The sequence below is a fragment of the Oncorhynchus nerka genome, linkage group LG20 (assembly GCF_034236695.1).
Source record: "Oncorhynchus nerka isolate Pitt River linkage group LG20, Oner_Uvic_2.0, whole genome shotgun sequence".
In the NCBI taxonomy this organism is placed as follows: Eukaryota; Metazoa; Chordata; class Actinopteri; order Salmoniformes; family Salmonidae; genus Oncorhynchus; species Oncorhynchus nerka.
The window spans coordinates 53,815,934-53,827,756 of NC_088415.1; positions in this window are offsets into that span (position 1 = coordinate 53,815,934).

Genomic DNA, 11,823 nt, shown 5'->3' on the forward strand with positions numbered 1-11,823 from the left:
TCAGACTCCTTGACTTTCCACATTTTGTTGCGTTTGCCTTAATCTAAAATAGCTTTTTATTTTTAAAATATTTTTTAAGCATCCTCTACCTAATACCCCATAATGACAAAGCAAAAACGGTTTTACACATTTTTGCTAATTTATAAAAACTTAAATACACATTTACATAAGTAATCAGACCCTTTACTCAGAACTTTTGTTGAAGCACCTTTGTCAGCGATTACAGCCTCAAGTCTTCTTGGGTATGACGCTACAAGTTTGGCACACCTGTATTTGGGGAGTTCTTCTCTCTTCTCTGCAGATCCTCTCAAGCTCTGTCAGGTTGGATGGAGAACGTTGCTGCAGAATTATTTTCAAGTCCGGGCTCTGGCTGGGCCATTCAAGGACATTCAGAGACTTGTCCCGAAGCCACTCTTGCGTTGTCTTGGCTGTGTGCTTAGGGTCCTTGTCCTGTTGGAAGGTGAACCTTCGACCCAGTCTGAAGACCTGAGTGCTCTGGAGCAGGTTTCATCAAGGATCTCTGTATTTTGCTCAGTTAATCTTTCCCTCGATCCTGACTAGTCTCCCAGTCCCTGCCGCTGAATAACATCCCCACAGCATGATGCTGCCACCACCATGTTTCACCGTAGGGATGGTGCCAGATTTCCTCCAGATGTGACGCTTGACATTCAGGCCAAAGAGTTCAATCTTGGTTTTATCAGACCAGAGGATCTTGTTTCTCATGGTCTGAGAGTCTTTAGGTGCCTTTTGGCAAACTCCAAGTGTGCTGTTATGTGCCTTTTACTGAGGAATGGCTTCCGTCTGGCCATTCTATCATAAAGGCCTGATTGGTTGAGTGCTGCAGAGAAGGTTCTGCCATCTCTACAGAAGAACTCTAGAGCTCTGTCAGTGACCATTGGGTTCTTGGTCACCTCCTTGAACAAGGCCCTTCTCCCCCGATTGCTCAGTTTGGCCGGGTGGCTAGCTCTAGGAAGAGTCTTGGTGGTTCCAAACTATTTATATTTGAGAATGATGGAGACCATTGTGTTCTTGTGGACCTTCAATGCTGCAGAAATGTTTTGGTACCCTTCCCCAGATCTGTGCCTCGACACAATGCTGTCTCGGAGCTCTACGGACAATTCCTTTGACCTCATGGCTTGGTTTGTACTCTTGACCCGTGGTATGCACGGGTCAACTGGGATCTTATATAGACAGGTGTGTGCCTTTCCAAATCATGTCCAATTAATTGAATTTACCACAGCTGGACTCCCAAGTTGTAGAAATATTTCAAGAATGATCAATGGAAACAGGATGCCCCTGATGTCTCATAGCAAAGGGCCTAAATACTTATGTACATAAGGTATGTTTTATTTTTAATAAATGTGTAGAAATGTCTAAAAAGCTGTTTTTGCTTTGTCCTCATGGGGTATTGTGTGTAGATTTCTGAGGATATATATTTATATTTTTTAATAAAGATGTAATGTAAACCAAATGTGGAAAAAGTCAAGAGGTCTGAATACTTTCCGAAGGCACTGTATATTTATAAATATCTGGGGGTCCAGTGTAATTTCCCACAAACAGATGGGCATGCCATTGGTATACAATCCTGTAGTACCCGGTAAAAGAATAAGAACTCAACACAGGATGAATATTTAAATATATATTTACACGTAAATAGCTAGTTTACTAACATTTACAAATATGGGAGTAATAATTCATAAATGGTGAGCATACAGTTTGTAAATGCCTTATAAATGGTTTATTATGGACCCTTAAAATAAAGTGTTACCAATGACCCTACCATAAAAACTGTCATAAAATACAAATTTGTTTATTTTATCAAGAGGAAATGACCTAACAGGAAATTGTGGCCCTGAGCAGCAGGTATGTTGATGTCACCTCATTAAAAGGTTCTCTGGTTGTTTGTCAAAGGAGGTGAAAGTTGGAAAACAACTATTAAGGCTCTCCATCAAATATTTAGCTAGTGACAGTAAATGAGGCTTTGGATTTGGAGATCAAATGTAAGGTCTGGCCACAGCTTCTGCAAGGACTGCTTGCATCAGCATTGGAGAAGCTCAGCCTCCCTGGAATGTTGAGTTTCTTTGAAAAGGAGTCTTGTTTTGTAAATGCAACAGCCCTAAGAAGCTTTACCAACAACATGACAAAGTTTGAGGACATGGGTTATAAAGATTTAAAAGAAGAGAGCTATCCTGATCGCCTGTTGCAAAGGTAAAAAGTCCAGAGTTGTCCGATGGTAAAAAGTGAAAGCTGAGCCAGTTGAAGAGGAGATATCAGCTTCCTCTATCATGACTGATTAAGTGTGAGGATAGAGCTGAGGCCTATCATCATTGAGGTTAGAGCCAGACTGGCCCTCTATCAAGTAACATAATCCTCAAGATGTTTGGTTGAGCATAAAACGTAATGTTATTTTATGTACAGTACCAATCAAAAGTTTGGCACACCTACTCATTCAGTGTTTTCTCTTTACTTGTACTGTTTTCTACATTGTAGAATAATAGTGAAGACAGCACAACTATGAAATAACACATGTAGTAACCAACAAAGGGTTAAACAAATGAAAATATTGTATATTTGATATTCTTCAAAGTAGCACCCCATTGCCTTGACAACTTTGCACACTCTTGGCATTCTGTCAACCAGCTTCACCTGGAATGTTTTTCCAACAGTCTTGAAGGAGTTCCCACATATGCTGAGCACTTGCTGGCTGCTTTTCCTTCACTCTGCGGTCGAACTCATCCCAAACCATCTCAATTGGGTTGAGGTCGGGTGACTGTGGAGGCGAGGTCATCTGATGCAGCACTCCATCTCCTTCTTGATCAAATATCCCTTACACAGCTTGGAGGTGTGTTGGGTCATTGTTATGTTGAAAAACAAATGATAGTGGGACTGTGCAAACCAGGTGGGATGGCATATCACTGCAGAATGCTGTGGTAGCCATGCTGATTAAGTGTGCCTTGAATTCTAAATAAGTCAGTGTCACCAGCAAAGCACCCCCACACCTCCTCCTCCATGCTTCACGGTGGGAACCACACATGCGGACATCATCCGTTCAACTACTCTGCGTCTCACAAAGACACAGCGGTTGGAACCAAAAATCTTTTAAAAATTCTCATCAGATCAAAGGACAGATATCCACTGTTATAATGTCCATTGCTCATGTTTCTAGGACCAAGCAAGTCTCTTCTTATTATTGGTGTCCTTTAGTAGTGGTTTGCAGCAATTAGACCATGAAGTTCAGATTCACGCAGTCTCCTCTGAACAGTTGATGTTGAGATGTGTCTGTTACTTGAACTCTGTGAAGTATTTATTTGGGCTGCAATCAGAGGTGCAGTTAACTCTAATGAACTTATCCTCTGCAGCAGATGTAACTCTGGGTCTTCCTTTCCTTTGGTGGTCCTCATGAGAGCCAGTTTCATCATAGCGCTTGATGGTTTTTGTGACTTTCAAAGGCCTTGAAATTTTCCGGATTGACTGACCTTCATGTCTTAAAGTAATGATGGACTGTCGTTTCTCTTTGCTTATTTGACCTTTTCATGCCATAATATGGACTTGGTCTTTTACCAAATAGGGCTATCTTCTGTACACCACCCCTACCTTGTCACAACACAACTGATTGGCTCAAACGCATTAAGAAGGAAAGAAATTCCACAAATTAAATTTGGTTTGTTAATTGAAATCCATTCCAGGTGACTACCTCATGAAGCTGGTTGCGTGCATGCCAACAGTCTGCAAAGCTGTCATCAAGGCAAAGGGTGGCTACTTTGAAGAATATCAAATATATTTTGATTTGTTTAACACTTTTTTGGTTACTAAATGATTCCATATGATTTTTCATAGTTTTGATGTCTTCACTATTATTGTACAATGTAGAAAATAGTAAAAATAAAGAAAAATCCTTGAATGAGTAGGTGTGTCCAAACTTTTGACTGGTACTATATATCCTCTGGGTTTTTTTCCCTCACAAACATCACAGATGTTATTTGTGGATATTTACTCTTAATTCCGCCGAAGTAGGATATGTCTCCTCTTCTTACCTTGTTCTCTATGTTTAGCATTTTACTGGTCCTGGGGATGACCTCTATTCTCTTCAAGTCTGATTAAGATGGAACAAGGGGCAGAAGTTGGCCTATCAAGATCTGTAAGTGTTCCAACTCCCCTGTTATTACCAAAACCTCAACCAGCCCAATACAGCAAGTTATGAAGATGCAACTTGCACAGGTCCAGACTACTGAGAAGCTCAGTCGCCAAAGGTCAACTGTATCCAGACACTAAACCAGATAAGACACATCCAGTCAGAAACGTGTGCTCAGTGTGGGAGAAGCTTTGGAAGCACAAGTGAGCTTAAGGCTCACATACGCACCCATGAAGGCAATACGCCTCATTGTACCACATGTGGGAGGAGCTATGCTAATAAGGATGACCTTGTGCTTCATATGCGACATACTGGTTAGAAGCTGTTTCCTTGCTTACAGTGTGAGGCTTCACAAAGAAAAGTGCCTTGTTGTATCATGGTCGAAGCCACACAGGTGAGAAGCCGTATCACTGCACTTTATTTGGAAAGAGCTTCACCAAGAGAGTGGCTTGAAAAAACCAGGAGTGAGCCCACAGTGGATGCAAACCTCATCAGTGCCTAAATTGCAACCCATCTGAAGGAGCACACATTCCTTCACACTAAAGAAAGTCTTGCTGCATTCTGTGTGACACAACATTCAACAGAAAGTCCAGCCTTGAGTATCATATGTGCAAACATGCTGGACAAAGACCCTTCCACTGTTAAAAATGTGTCACTTTGAAGACCGACCGTTTCAGTGCTCGGACTGTGAGAAAGCGTTCCGCCTCCTTATCTCACATCACACATGAGAACTCACACCGGAGAGAAGCTATGTGAGAAGATGTTCAGCTCTCTCAATTGTCTGAAAAACCACCACAGTGTGAGAAGAGATTTAGCTGCTCTGGCGATACACCTCCATTACCACACCAAGTAAAGACCATACAGGTGCTCCATATTTTACTTTGATTTAACCAGGCAAGTCAGTATTATTATTTTCAATGACCTTTCGGTTACCAGTCCAACGCTCTAACCTGCCGCCCCATATGTGAGAAGAGTTTCCGATGCTCGACCACTCTGAAAGGCCATCGGGAAACTCACTCCGAGGACAGGCCCTTCTGTTGTCTGCAGTATGGAAAGACCTTCAAAACGGCTCGACAGCCTCAACCAGAGACTTAACAGCTGTGATTACCATGGGATCGGTTTTAATACTCCTAGTACTCTGACATCACATCAGATCGTTCACTCCACAGAGGGACCGTTTCACTGTGGTGAGTGTAGCATGACCTTCACTAGAAAATACACTTTCAAGAAACACCAAGACTTCCACTCCGGTTCCAAAGAGTACAAAATGCCCATACTGCGGGGAAACCCTTAGCTCACCAACAACCTCAAACTCCATGTCCGGAATCACCAAAGTGAAAGAAGACTGTACCATTGCACTGACTGTTAGAAGAGTTTCAGTTCAGTAGCGTACCTGAAGAAGAACCAATAGCTCCACAGTGGGGAGAAGCCCTACCACTGCTCAATGTGGAGAGTCCTAACTAGCCACCAGCTGGGCCACACTGGAGAGAGGGAACACATCTGTAACCAGTGTGGGAAGACCTTCACCCAGCTGATACACCTCAGAAGGCATGAGAAGATCCAGTCTGGGGAGAGAGGCCACACCAGTGTGATGTGGAAAAGGTTTGGTCAAGAGGGATCAGCTGAAGAGCCGTCTGCAAACTCATGTCGATAAGGCATGAAGGAAAGGAGGGTTTGTTTGTCACTTGGGATTGATTTCGTTTCACCCAGTGTTTCCCTAAAATAGGCAATTGATTTGACTTACTGCACGTTTGATTAGATAGTACCATCTATGGAAGCACCTCTTTGAAGGAGCTATTTAATTGCAAAGAAATATTGCATGATTCATGTGACTGCATTATACTTGCATCAAAGCTGCACGAAAAGGATGTCATGCTTAATTCAAATGTATTTTTGTTAAGAATCAATAAATGTTTTGGTTAATCAATTTTATTCCCTCCACCATTGTCATTCTAATGATGTTCCACTATGTGCTTGGTCATAATGGTATTGAAACTAGAACTGGGAGCACTTACCTGATTGTTTTATGAAGTTCTGGTAAAAAGGGCCTCTTCATTCCAGCTCAGCATTTGAAGATTAAAACAATATGACCACACAATGCTCTATACTCTCCCCTAGATGGCAGTGTGATAGCAAATAATCAGATCATGCATTGCCTTTACCATTAATCAGCTCATAAAGCACATACCTGTATGGATAATACTGTGTATATCATGTAATTGGGAGTTAATTTTCAGTCTAATATTGGGCTTATAGGCTGATGGCATTGGCGGTAAAATAAATGATATGTTATTGATTTTGAACTCAAGGCTTTGTTCTCTATGATGGAGGTCCTGGTCTAGGTTCAATCAATGAAACGTAATGTTGACCTGGTTACATAAATACGGCCAGTTTAGTTCATTCTCTTCATATTGCATCTTTCCTCTTGACCTGCTATTAATCAACATTAGGGGGATTTAGTGACCATTTAGTGGGAGTTCAGACAATACTGAGGTTGATTTGCCACTTTTGCTCCCACAATGCAATCACTTAGCCTGATGAGCTGTTTCTACTCTGTGGGGCACGATTCTTATGCAACAAAATCTGCATGAATAAGAATAACCCGTTTCAGCCACAGTGTACTGTATTTATCCTCAGAAGCTCTAGGTTGTTTATTAGTGTCTATTCCTAATCAGCTCTATATGCACTGATGAGAGACGGCAGAACACTGACCTTTGGGGTACAATGAGGCAGTGCCCCATGCTTTTAAAATCACATCCATTCCCCTGGGATTCTGTGTTGCATCACTCAATGCTACTCAATGTCTTAGTTACTTGAGTACATGGCAGCTATTAGTTGCGCAGTACAGCTGCCTTCATCTTTACTCCATCCCCCCTCGTGCTAAATGACCTCTTCCATAACATACCAACACACAAGCACGCATAGTGTGTGTAGATGTACTTCAATTTACTAAAAAAAGTTGTTTACTTGTCAAGTTAAGAATAGTCCGAATGAAAATGATCGTAGATAGTGCTACACCTCTCTCTCCCCATCCCTCCTGCTCATTTGCCCAGTCTGTTTCAGTCTATGCCCGGAGAATGAGTCAGCAGAGGTGGGAGAGAAGGTATCTGGTATCGGTCACGATTTGAGACATGATTCATTATGCCGTGTGTGTTCCGTGTGACAGTGAATCCACAGGTATATTTAAGTTGGTGCGATTTTGATATGTTAATGTATATGTGGTGTTTCTCAAGTGTATATTTCTGAATGTGTTCAGGGGTGTGTGCTCTGTCAGTGTTTGAGAGATGTGTGTATTTAAAAACTCTCATTAGTCCTAGGCTGAATATGTGCTTATCCTTTTCCCACCTACTTTTTACTTTACCACAGACTGTACCTCACCGCTAGCTATTTCTGTCCCTCTGTCTTCTTGAAAGAAAACAAACAACCTACCCCAAAAGATGCTAAAACAAATAAAAAGACAGATGCCATAGGACTCTGGGACTCCTGGTCTCCTTGACAACAGTCTCCAAGCAACTGTCACTCCTCCATCCCCCCTACCCACTTTCTTCCCACTCAAGAGTTCACCTGGATCTACTCCAGCTTGCATCCATGAACATCAGTAGCTAACTGAAATACTCCAGCTAGCATCCATGAACATCTGTAGCTAACTGAAATACTCCAGCTAGCATCCATGAACATCTGTAGCTAACGAATACTCCAGCTTGCATCCATGAACATCAGTAGCTAACTGAAATACTCCAGCTAGCATCCATGAACATCAGTAGCTAACTATCTTTCACCAATAGATCTGTGTCTGTGGCTTCGGCTGTGTACTCCCCTCTGAAACGGAACATGATGATGTATAATGTTATTTTTGCCCACAAACTAGGGTAAAGCAGAAAGCCCTGCTCAGTACTGAGACACTCCACTGCTTTTCCTTTAGGGATTGTAGGTGTTGGTACACCATGTGGTGCACCATGGGACAGTGGCAAATCCCAAGACAATTGTCCTTGATGAAGACTAATGGGCCAATAACGTTCTGGAGTACAACATTTTGACATTGGAGTTATCTCCCAAAGTGTTGAGGTTGTACTTTTGCTAGAAGAACTGACACAGCAGAAAATGTAACTAGGGCACATACCTGCCCTCAATGGCCTTTTTATAATATTTACAGAATACGCTTTTAGGATGACTTTATTTTACAAAGCCATTACTAAAGATTAGATCAGGGATGGGCAACTGGGGGCTCAGTCGGGGTCTCAATTTACTGTTGAGCGTTAGAATACACAAGGTGCAATTTGGCTGTGGATCAGCGGTTTTTCCAATTTCAGTCCCTGACAGTCACTCAATTAGCCATTTCAGCAAAAATGATGTGCATTGGTAAGTTAGTATAGCTAGCTACACTTGTAGTAATCATATTCTGAATACCAACCAGGACCCTGACCTCTTGACCCCATTGATGTTGTTAGTCATCCTCACTCAGATCTCATATTAACGTTGCATAAATTATGGCAAAATGTGTAGAATTTCAGGAAATTTGTTTTAAAATGGCAAAAATTGATAAAATTGCAGACAATTTGCTGTACAATGTTAATACTTCTGTCTGCCCCATGGCAGATTTAGTAGAATTGCATGTTATTTGGTATAAAATTGAGAGAAAATAATCACCACCATATGGCAAAATGTGTAGAATACAAAAAAATTGCTTTAAAGATGCAACATTTCCTCAAAGCCCCATGGCAAATGTGTAGACATTCATTCTCCGCCTTCAAGACAGGGGCCAGTAAAATGTTTTGCCAGCGAGGTATAGGGGGGAACCAACCAAGTCTCGCTTAGGGCCCCCAAAAGACTATATCTGGCTACTGGTATAATGCATTTAGTTACAGTAAGAGAGTTAAGTAGAGCCACTGTGGCCCCGCAAGATGAGTTCATATTTGTTGTGGCCCCCACCCCAATCAAAGTTGCCCATCCCTGTGTTAGTTTAACACTAGTGTGTGAAACAAATGAGACAAGAACATATAACACTCATCAAGGACGTCAAACAAAATGAATTTATTATCTTTCGAAAGACAAGTGTGTAATAATAGACAGTGACAAATGAGTGAGCATGTGTAGCTAATGTATGTCAATGTAGTTGCCACACGCGGACAAGACATCCAAGCAACGTTTCCAGAACGCTTATGGTTGTGTTTGCCTGTGTGGCCAGCCCCCACAGTAATGCTCTGTTCTATGGTAGTTCATGTACAGGTAACTGCCAAGATAAAGGAAACACTTACGCAAATGAGGGATACAAAGTATACTGAATTCAGGTGCTTCCACACAGGTGTGGTTCCTGAGTTAATAATGCAATTAATATCCCCCATCATGCTTAGGGTCAGTGTTGTAGTTCGAGTCCATTTTCATGACTTGTGACTCAACTTGGACTCGACCACTGGTGACTTGGACTTGGACTCAACTTCTCGACCATTGGCAGCCTGGTCTCAAAGACTAGACGTAACAAATGTAAATTTGAGACACTCAAATTAGTATGATATGTTAGGTATGGTTACATAAGACAGAAGGTTACTTAAGGCAAAAATGAAAGGATGATGATTGGTCGGGGTGGATGGGTGGGTGCATAATGCAAAAGTTTGGAAATTCAAAGATTGCGTGTTCGAATCTCATCATGGACAACTTTAGCATTTTAACAACTTTAACTACTTGCTACTTTGCATGTTAACTAACCCTTCCCATAACCTTCACCCTTTAACCTAACATTAGCCACAACAAATTGGAATTCATAACATACCATATGAATTGGATGGGCATCCAAAAATGAATACATACCATACATAGCACACTAAATGGGGAGTCTCGGATTTACATATAGAATAATACAAAATTATCTGAGACCAGGATGCCATTGTTGACTCTGACTCGCCTTCTTGTAACGTTGCACTTGGACTGGATAGGCTACAATGAGACGCAGAATATAAGTGGCACTAGGTGTGCAGAGCAGCGAGCACTCTGCTCTCTAGCAGTGGGAAGGACATGACACACCTGGCACATGCAGCCTACATCAGTTTGTGAGCTGTGGGGGAGCAAGCGATGTTTGTGGGCAGTCAGGCTCCACTCCGGCTCCGATCATAGGCTACACATCGCGCAAGTGTCTCTTGCTTCCCTGTAACCACCAGCCTACTATTTAGCTTTGTCTGCTTTACCAAATTGAAAACAATAGTATTGAGTTTAATAGTAAAACAACAGTCTAGCTATTTGATTCTCTCCTAGACTATAGAAAAGTAGGCAGTCTTTGAATTTGTCATCTTGCTCTACCCTCTCAATTTCCCCCCTGCATCCCATAGCCAGTCTCCCTTTAGTTTTCACTCTGCAATAAATAAATAAAAACTACACAAATGTCAGTGGGTCGATAACAAACAAGTAGTTGAGAGCCTGACTTACCATTAATTTATATAGTAAATAAGTAGTGAAACCCAGGTATTGAGTAGAACTTGTGAGGTAGTGATGAATAGTAAATTAGTTGGGTTTCCACATGAGGGAGTGACAATATACTGCCATCTGGTGGTGACCAGAAACAATTGCATAATAAGACCTATTATAAATTGGACGTAACTCGACCATTGGTGACTTGGACTCGAATTCAGCCATAGGGACTCGAGACTCGACCTCCCGAGGTTTAGTGACTCGACTACAACATTGGGCTAGTATAAAAATGCACATTTTTATACATGACCATTATTTTGGCTCCCATGGCTAGAAGAGCTCAGTGATACAGCATTTTCCACCACCATCAACACCAAATTATGGAATTTCTCGTAGAAGAAGGGTGTCACATCCCTCCAGTAGAGTTCCAGACACTTGTAGAGTCTATGTCAAGGCGCATTTACGCTGTTCTGGCGGCTCGTGGTGGCCCAATGCCCTATTAACCAGTTATGCATTAGGGGGCGCTATTAAAATTTTGGGATGAAAAACGTTCCCGTTTTAAACGAGATATTTTGTCACGAAAAGATGCTTGACTATGCATATAATTGACAGCTTTGGAAAGAAAACACTCTGACGTTTCCAAAACAGCAAAGATATTGTCTGTGAGTGCCACAGAACTAATGCTAAAGGTGAAACCAAGATTAAATTTCATACAGGAAGTGCGCCAGATTTTGAATGCGCTGTGTTCCAATGTCTCTTTATATGGCTGTGAATGCGCCAGGAATGAGCCTACACTTTGTCGTTTCCCCAAGGTGTCTGGAGCATTGCGACGTATTTGTAGGCAAATCATTGGAAGATTGACCTTAAGAGACTACATCTACCAGGTGGCCGCTTGGTGTCCTCCGTTGCAATTATTGCGTAATCTCCAGCTGCGTGTATTTTGTGTTTGCTTTGAGGAGAAACACAGCTGCCACGAATGATTTATCATCAAATAGATATGTGAAAAACACCTTGAGGATTGATTCTAAACAACGTTTGCCATGTTTGTCAATATTATGGAGTTAATTTGGTAAAAAGTTCGGCGTTGTAGACTGCATTTTCTGATTTTTTTCTTAGCCAAACGTGATGAACAAAACGGAGCGATTTCTCCTACACAAGTAATCTTTTTGAAAAAACATTTGCTATCTAACTGAGAGTCTCCTCATTGAAAGCATCCGAAGTTCTTCAAAGGTAAATTATTTTATTTGAATGCTTTTCTTGTTTTTGTGAAAATGTTGCCTGCTGAATGCTAG